Here is an 8,283-nt window from a genome sequence, read left to right as displayed (position 1 = left end):
AACTAGCAAACCTGCTGTGGAATAAGCATGCTGGATAGTGAGCCTGATCCAGCATGCAATTGTCTGCTTTGAAGCAGGACACCCAATTTTATTGGGATCAAATAGAACGAACAGCGAGTCGGATTTCCTGTGACGAGCTGTCCTCTTTACGTATACCTTCAAAGCTCTTACAACATACAAAGACTTTGAAGTAGCGGAAGTGTCGGTGATAACCAGAACCACAATAGGTTGGTTGATGTGAATCGCAGACCCCACTTTCGGAATAAATTGCTGACGAGTTCTGAGTTCAGCTCTGTCCTCATGGAAAATTAATTAGGGGCTCTTGTGAGACAAAGTCCCCAGCTCTGACACACGTCTTACTGAAGCCAAGGCCAACATGACGGTGACGGTCATCCAAATAAGATATTTTACATCCACCTCCTGTAATGGTTCAAACCAGTCCGATTGGAGGAACTGCAGCACCAAATTGAGATCCCAAGGTGCCGTGGGAAGCACAAAGGGAGGTTGGATGTGCAGAACCCCTTTCAAAAACGTCTGGACCTCAGGGAGAGAAGCCAATTGTTTCTGAAAGAAAATGGACAAGGCCGAAATCTGGAGGCCCACATTCACACCTACCTGCAGAAAAAGCAGGAAACGTCCCAGTTGAAATTCCACCGCAGAATAAGTTCTGCTCTCACACCAAGAGATGTATTTCTTACAAATACGGTGGTAATGTTTAGACGTTACCCCCTTCCTGGCTTGGATCATAGTTGGGATAACTTTGTTAGGGACCCGTCTTCTGGCTAGAATCAGCCGTTCAACTTCCATGCCATCAAACATAGCCAAGGTAAGTCCTGATAGACAAACGTGCCCTGTTGCAGAAGATCCTCACAAAGAGGTAGAGGCCACAGATCTTCGAGGAGCATCTCCAGAAGGTCTGCGTAGCAGGCCCTTCTTGACCACTCCGGAGCAATGAGTATTGCTTGAACCTTATCCCTTTTTATTCTTTTGAGAATTCTTGGGATCAGAGGAAGTGGATGAAACACGTACACCATCTGATAGACCCATGGAGTCATCAGAGCGTCTACTGCCACTACCTGTGGGTCTCTCGACCCGAAACAATACCACTTGAGCTTCTTGTTGAGATGAGAGGCCACCATGTTGATTTGTGGATATCCCCACCAATGTGTCAAGCACCTGAATACTTCCGGGTGAAGGCCCCACTCCCTCGTGTGCAGGTCGTGTCTGCTGAGGAAGTCTGTTTCCCAGTTGTCTACTCCCGGAATGAAGACCGCTGACGACGCCACAGCATTTCTTTCTATCCAGAGGAGAATTCTTGACACCTCTGACATTGCTGCTCTGCTTTTCATTCTGCTCTGTTGGTTTATGTACGTCACTGCCGTCACATTGTCCGACTGAACCTGAATGGCCTGATCGTGAAGAAGAGGCCTGCAGGAGGGCGTTGTATATGGCCCTGAGTTCCAGAATGTTGATTGGAAGGATAACTTCCTGACTTGACTATCTTCCTTGAAACTGCACCCCTTGGGTGACTGCTTCCCAACCTCTGAGGCTTGCGTCCGTGGTTAACAGGATCCAGTCCTGAATTCCGAACCTCGATGAGATGAGAAATCTGTAGCCACCACAGAAGGGAGATCCTGGCTTTTGGCGAAAGAACGGATCCTCTGGTGCATGTGAACATGCTATCTGGACCATTTGTCCAACAGATCAAGCTGGAAGTATCTTGCGTGAAACCTTCCATATTGAAGTGCCTCGTAAGATGCCACCCTTTCTCCCAGAAGGCGAATGCATAGATGCACCGATATCCGGGTTGGCTTGAGGACATTCCGAACCATCGACTGGATTACCAATTCCTTTTCCAACGGAAGGTACGCTTTCAGCGACTCCGTGTCCAGTATCATTCCCAGGAATGGGAGCCTCTGTGTTGGCTCTAGGTGAGATTTCGGAAGGTTCAGAATCCACTTGTGATCCCGGAGAAGTTTGGTTGAGAGACCAATGCTGTCCAGTAACCTCTCCCTGGACGGCGCCTATATCAGAAGATCGTCCAGGTACGGAATTATGTTCACTCCTTGCTTGCAGACTATAAACATCATCTCTGCATCACCTTGGTGAACACCCTCGGTGCCGTGGAGAGACCAAATGGCAGGGCCTGGAACTGGTAGTGACAGTCCTGCAGTGCAAACCGTAGATAAGCTTGATGAGGCGGCCAGATGGGAATGTGAAGGTACGCATCCTTGATATCCAGAGATACTAGGAATTCACTTTCCTCCAGACCTGAGATCACCGCTCTCAGAGTCTCCATCTTGAACTTGAATACTCTTAAGAATGGGTTCAAGGATTTGAGGTTCAGAATAGGTTGTACCGAAGCGTCCGGTTTTGGTACTACAAACAAGTTGGAATAGTACCCCTTGTTGTGCAGATGAGGTGGAACTGGAACAATGACTTGAGTCTGTACCAGTTTTTAGATGGCCTGCTGTAAAGTTATACTTGCCTCTTGTGAAGCTGGTAAGCCTGATTTGAAGAATCTGTGAGGTGGGAGCTCTTGGAACTCCAGTCTGTAGCCCTGGGAAATAAGATATATGACCCAGGGATCCCGGCACGAACTTGACCAGATGTGAATGAAGAATTTTAGTTGGACTCCCACGTGACAGTCCACCAGGCATCGCGGTCCACCGTGATGCTGAAGCCTTTGAGGAAGCAGGTCCTGAGCTCTGTTCCTGATCATCTGGACTTGCTAGTTTGTGTGGTTTACCACTTGCGCCTATGGAGGCCGTAGAAGCATCTCTGGATTTTCCCTTAAACTTGGCTGTCCAAAAGGACTGTAAATTTTAAGCTGAATAAGTTTTCCTGGCTGGGGGAGCTGCGGAAGGAAGATACGTAGACTTACCCGCAGTAGCTTTGGAGATCCATTTGTCTAGTTTGTCTCCAAACAAGGCCTCTCCTGTGAATGGTAGGCCTTCCACGCCTTTCCTGGAGTCCGCATCAGCAGTCCACTGGCGTAGCCACAAGCCCCTGCGTGCTGACACTGCACTAGCGGTGGTGCGTGCATTAAGCAAGCCTATCTCTTTTATGGCTTCTACCATAAAGTTCGCAGAGTCCTGTATATGCTGCAGGGGTAAAACAATATCCCCACTAGACAAGAAATCTAACCCCTCAATTAGGTTACTTGACCATTTAGCAATGGCTTTTGTGATTCACGCACATGCAATAGTGGTTCTCTGGGCCACCCCAGCAGCTGTGTACAATGATTTGAGTGTAGTCTCAATTTTGCGATCAGCCGTATCTTTTAGGGAGGCTGCACCAGGGACAGGCAATACAATTTTTCGTGACAGCCTAGAGACTGATGCATCCACTATCGGTGGATTTTACCATTTTTTCCTATCCTCCAGAGGATAAGGAAAAGATGGGAGCAACCTTTTAGGGATTTCAAATTTCTTTTCAGGATTAACCCACGGTTCTTCAAACAGGGTATTCAATTCCTTTGACGCAGGAAAAGTGACTGAGGACTTCTTTTTTACACTAAAATAAGATTCCTCACACTCTCCTGACACCTTATCAGGAATCTGCAGAACATCTCTGATAGCTTCTATAAAGCCTCTATTCCTTGTGATAGAGTAGCACCCCCCCCCCCTTCCCCTCCAAATCCACCTCACCATCCTCCATGTCTGATCCATCAGCATCAGAGTCAGACTGCAGAATATGGGCCAGAGATCGTTTTTGCGGGCAAATGGGAGGGGATTGAGACGCTGGTTTGGGGACTGGGGGGCAGATTTATTAAGCTCGGTGAAGTGATAAATTGGAAGGTGATAAAGGAACAGGCAGTCAGCTCCTAACTGTTATTTTACAAACCCAGCCTGTGACAATTAGGATCTGATTGGCTGGTCCTTTATCACCTTCCACTTTATCACTTCACCGAGCTTAATAAATCTGCCCTTGGCTCTCTATTCATAAACTCATCCCCAGTCTGTCTTATGTATTGCTTTTCTTTCTCATTGCGGGAAAGATTTGTAGAAATATTTGAGATAATTCCCTTAATGGAATTAACCCACAGCCCTGCTATTCTGGGAAGGTGAACTGCCCTGAGTACCCAGTAGTGAGCCCCCTGGTGAAGAGGAACACTCAGCTGTAAAAGAAACACACTCTTTGCCGGACATAATGTAAATGACAAAGACCCCTTCTGGGACACACTGAATTATTTGGAGCCAACACCCACCGCGCCCTTATCGCTAATGCCAAGCTTAGCCGGGTCGCAGACTAAGTGCCCTGATAGGGGACTTAGTACACTAATAATTGCTCCCCCCTGCTCTGACCACCTGGTACCACTGAGCAGTGGCAAACGCAGGATTTACTAGGGGGTGTTTCCGTGTGTGTATGTAGTGTGTGCTTATATATATATATATATATATATATATATATAGCGCCAATAACATTAACTCATTACTCACCACCTTATTAGAAAAGGGCTCATGGGGAGCTCAGTACAATACCATTAAGGGTAGTGGTAACCTTCCACGACACACTGAACATCGTGCTAAGCGCAGATCCAGCGTGCTGCTGCTTCAGCATTCCATCTGGAATGCAACCACGTCACTTCCGGTCTCATCGCAACTTCCGTGTTCCAGCCGGAATGCAGAGTCCGCGATCTGGCACACAGTATGCAATTGCCTAAGCAGTACTAGATACAAGCCATTGTATATGTTTACAAAAAGAGCAAACTTTAAAAAGGAAAATTACACTAATAGTATGTATCATAAACTTGAATGGTTCAACCAGGGCCTCATAGAATTAAATAATGAGCATGCCCTCTACTCCATGAAAAATATTAAATACACAGAACCGATATGCATGAGGACCCAGCAGGAAAACGACAGTTTTAGCTACCATTACTAGAACACATAAATAATACATAAACAAGTTAAGAACAAACAATACAAAACTAGATGCATGCATATAATGTATATATATATATATATATATATATATATATATATATGCAAAATAATAAGATTTTACTTACCGATAAATCTATTTCTCGTAGTCCGTAGTGGATGCTGGGACTCCGTCAGGACCATGGGGAATAGCGGCTCCGCAGGAGACAGGGCACAAAATTTAAAAGTTTGACCACTAGGTGGTGTGTACTGGCTCCTCCCCCTATGACCCTCCTCCAAGCCTCAGTTAGGATACTGTGCCCGGACGAGCGTACACAATAAGGAAGGATTTTGAATCCCGGGTAAGACTCAAACCAGCCACACCAATCACACCGTACAACTTGTGATCTGAACCCAGTTAACAGTATGATAACGTAGGAGCCTCTGAAAAGATGGCTCACAACAATAAACAACCCGATTTTTTTGTAACAATAACTATGTACAAGTATTGCAGACAATCCGCACTTGGGATGGGCGCCCAGCATCCACTACGGACTACGAGAAATAGATTTATCGGTAAGTAAAATCTTATTTTCTCTGACGTCCTAGTGGATGCTGGGACTCCGTCAGGACCATGGGGATTATACCAAAGCTCCCAAACGGGCGGGAGAGTGCGGATGACTCTGCAGCACCGAATGAGAGAACTCCAGGTCCTCCTTAGCCAGGGTATCAAATTTGTAGAATTTTACAAACGTGTTCTCCCCTGACCACTTAGCTGCTCGGCAGAGTTGTAATGCCGAGACCCCTCGGGCAGCCGCCCAAGATGAGCCCACCTTCCTTGTGGAGTGGGCCTTGACAGATTTAGGCTGTGGCAAGCCTGCCACAGAATGTGCCAGTTGAATTGTGCTACAAATCCAACGAGCAATCGTCTGCTTAGAAGCAGGAGCACCCAGCTTGTTGGGTGCATATAGTATAAACAGCGAGTCAGATTTTCTGACTCCAGCCGTCCTTGAAATATATATTTTCAATGCTCTGACAACGTCCAGCAACTTGGAATCCTCCAAATCGCTAGTAGCCGCAGGCACCACAATAGGCTGGTTCAGGTGAAACGCTGATACCACCTTAGGCAGAAAATGAGGACGCGTCCTCAATTCTGCCCTGTCCGAATGGAAAATCAGATATGGGCTTTTATATGATAAAGCTGCCAATTCTGACACTCTCCTGGCTGAAGCCAGAGCCAGTAGCATGGTTACTTTCCATGTAAGATATTTCAAATCTACCGATTTGAGTGGCTCAAACCAATGAGATTTGGGAAAATCCAAAACTACATTGAGATCCCACGGTGCCACTGGGGGCACAACCGGGGGCTGTATATGTAGTACTCCTTTTACAAAAGTCTGAACTTCAGGAACTGAAGCCAATTCTTTCTGGAAGAATATCGACAGGGCCGAAAATTGAACCTTAATGGACCCTAATTTGAGGCCCATAGATAATCCTGTTTGCAGGAAATGTAGGAATCGACCCAGTTGAAATTCCTCTGTCGGGGCCTTCCTGGCCTCACACCATGCAACATATTTTCTCCAAATGCGGTGATAATGTTGTGCAGTCACCTCCTTCCTGGCTTTGACCAGGGTAGGGATGACCTCTTCCGGAATGCCTTTTTCCCTTAGGATCCAGCGTTCAACCGCCATGCCGTCAAACGCAGCCGCGGTAAGTCTTGGAATAGACACGGTCCCTGCTGAAGCAGGTCCCTTCTTAGAGGTAGAGGCCACGGATCTTCCGTGAGCATCTCCTGAAGTTCCGGGTACCAAGTCCTTCTTGGCCAGTCCGGAGCCACGAGTATCGTTCTTACTCCCCTTTGCCGTATAATTCTCAGTACCTTGGGTATGAGAGGCAGAGGAGGGAACACATACACTGACTGGTACACCCACTGTGTTACCAGAGCGTCCACAGCTATTGCCTGAGGGTCTCTTGACCTGGCGCAATACCTGTCCAGTTTTTTGTTGAGGCGGGACGCCATCATGTCCACCATTGGTCTTTCCCAATGGACCACAATCATGTGGAAGACTTCTGGATGAAGTCCCCACTCTCCCGGGTGAAGATCGTGTCTGCTGAGGAAGTCTGCTTCCCAGTTGTCCACTCCCGGAATGAACACTGCTGACAGTGCTATCACATGATTTTCCGCCCAGCGAAGAATCCTTGCTGCTTCTGCCATTGCCCTCCTGGTTCTTGTGCCGCCCTGTCTGTTTACGTGGGCGACTGCCGTGATGTTGTCCGACTGGATCAACACCGGCTGACCCTGAAGCAGAGGTTTTGCCAGGCTTAGAGCATTGTAGATTGCTCTTAGCTCCAGTATATTTATGTGAAGAGACGTTTCCAGGCTTGACCACACGCCCTGGAAGTTTCTTCCTCGTGTGACCGCTCCCCAGCCTCTCAGGCTGGCATCCGTGGTCACTAGGACCCAGTTCTGTATGCCGAATCTGCGGCCCACTAACAGATGAGTACTCTGCAACCACCATAGCAGAGAGACCCTTGTCCTTGTCGACAATTTTATCCGCTGATGCATCTGCAGATGCGATCCGGACCATTTGTCTAGCAGATCCCACTGAAAAATTCGTGCATGGAATCTGCCGAATGGAATCGCTTCGTAAGAAGCAACCATTTTTCCCAGGACTCTTGTGCATTGATGCACAGACACTGTCCCTGGTTTTAGGAGGTTCCTGACTAGTTCGGATAACTCCCTGGCTTTCTCCTCCGGAAGAAATACCTTTTTCTGAACAGTGTCCAGAATCATCCCTAGGAACAGCAGACGTGTCGTCGGGATCAGTTGGGATTTTGGAAAATTCAGAATCCACCCGTGCTGTTGGAGCACTACTTGAGTTAGTGCTACTCTGACCTCCAGCTGTTCTCTGGATCTTGCCCTTATCAGGAGATCGTCCAAGTAAGGGATAATTAATACGCCTTCTCTTCGAAGAAGAATCATCATTTCGGCCATTACCTTGGTAAAGACCCTGGGTGCCGTGGACAATCCAAACGGCAGCGTCTGAAACTGATAATGACAGTTTTGTACCACGAACCTGAGGTACCCTTGGTGTGAAGGGCAAATTGGGACATGAAGGTAAGCATCCTTGATGTCCAAGGACACCATAAAATCCCCCTCTTCCAGATTCGCTATCACTGCTCTGAGTGACTCCATCTTGAACTTGAATTTTTGTATGTACAGGTTCAGAGATTTCAGATTTAGAATAGGTCTTACCGAGCCGTCCGGCTTCGGTACCACAAATAGCGTGGAGTAATACCCCTTTCCCTGTTGTAGAAGGGGTACCTTGACTATCACCTGCTGAGAATACAGCTTGTGAATGGCTTCCAATACCGTCGCCCTGTCGGAGGGAGACGTTGGCAAAGCAGACTTTAGGAA

The sequence above is a fragment of the Pseudophryne corroboree genome, chromosome 4, assembly GCF_028390025.1.
Source record: "Pseudophryne corroboree isolate aPseCor3 chromosome 4, aPseCor3.hap2, whole genome shotgun sequence".
NCBI classification, from domain to species: domain Eukaryota; kingdom Metazoa; phylum Chordata; class Amphibia; order Anura; family Myobatrachidae; genus Pseudophryne; species Pseudophryne corroboree.
This window is presented reverse-complemented; position numbering follows the sequence as displayed.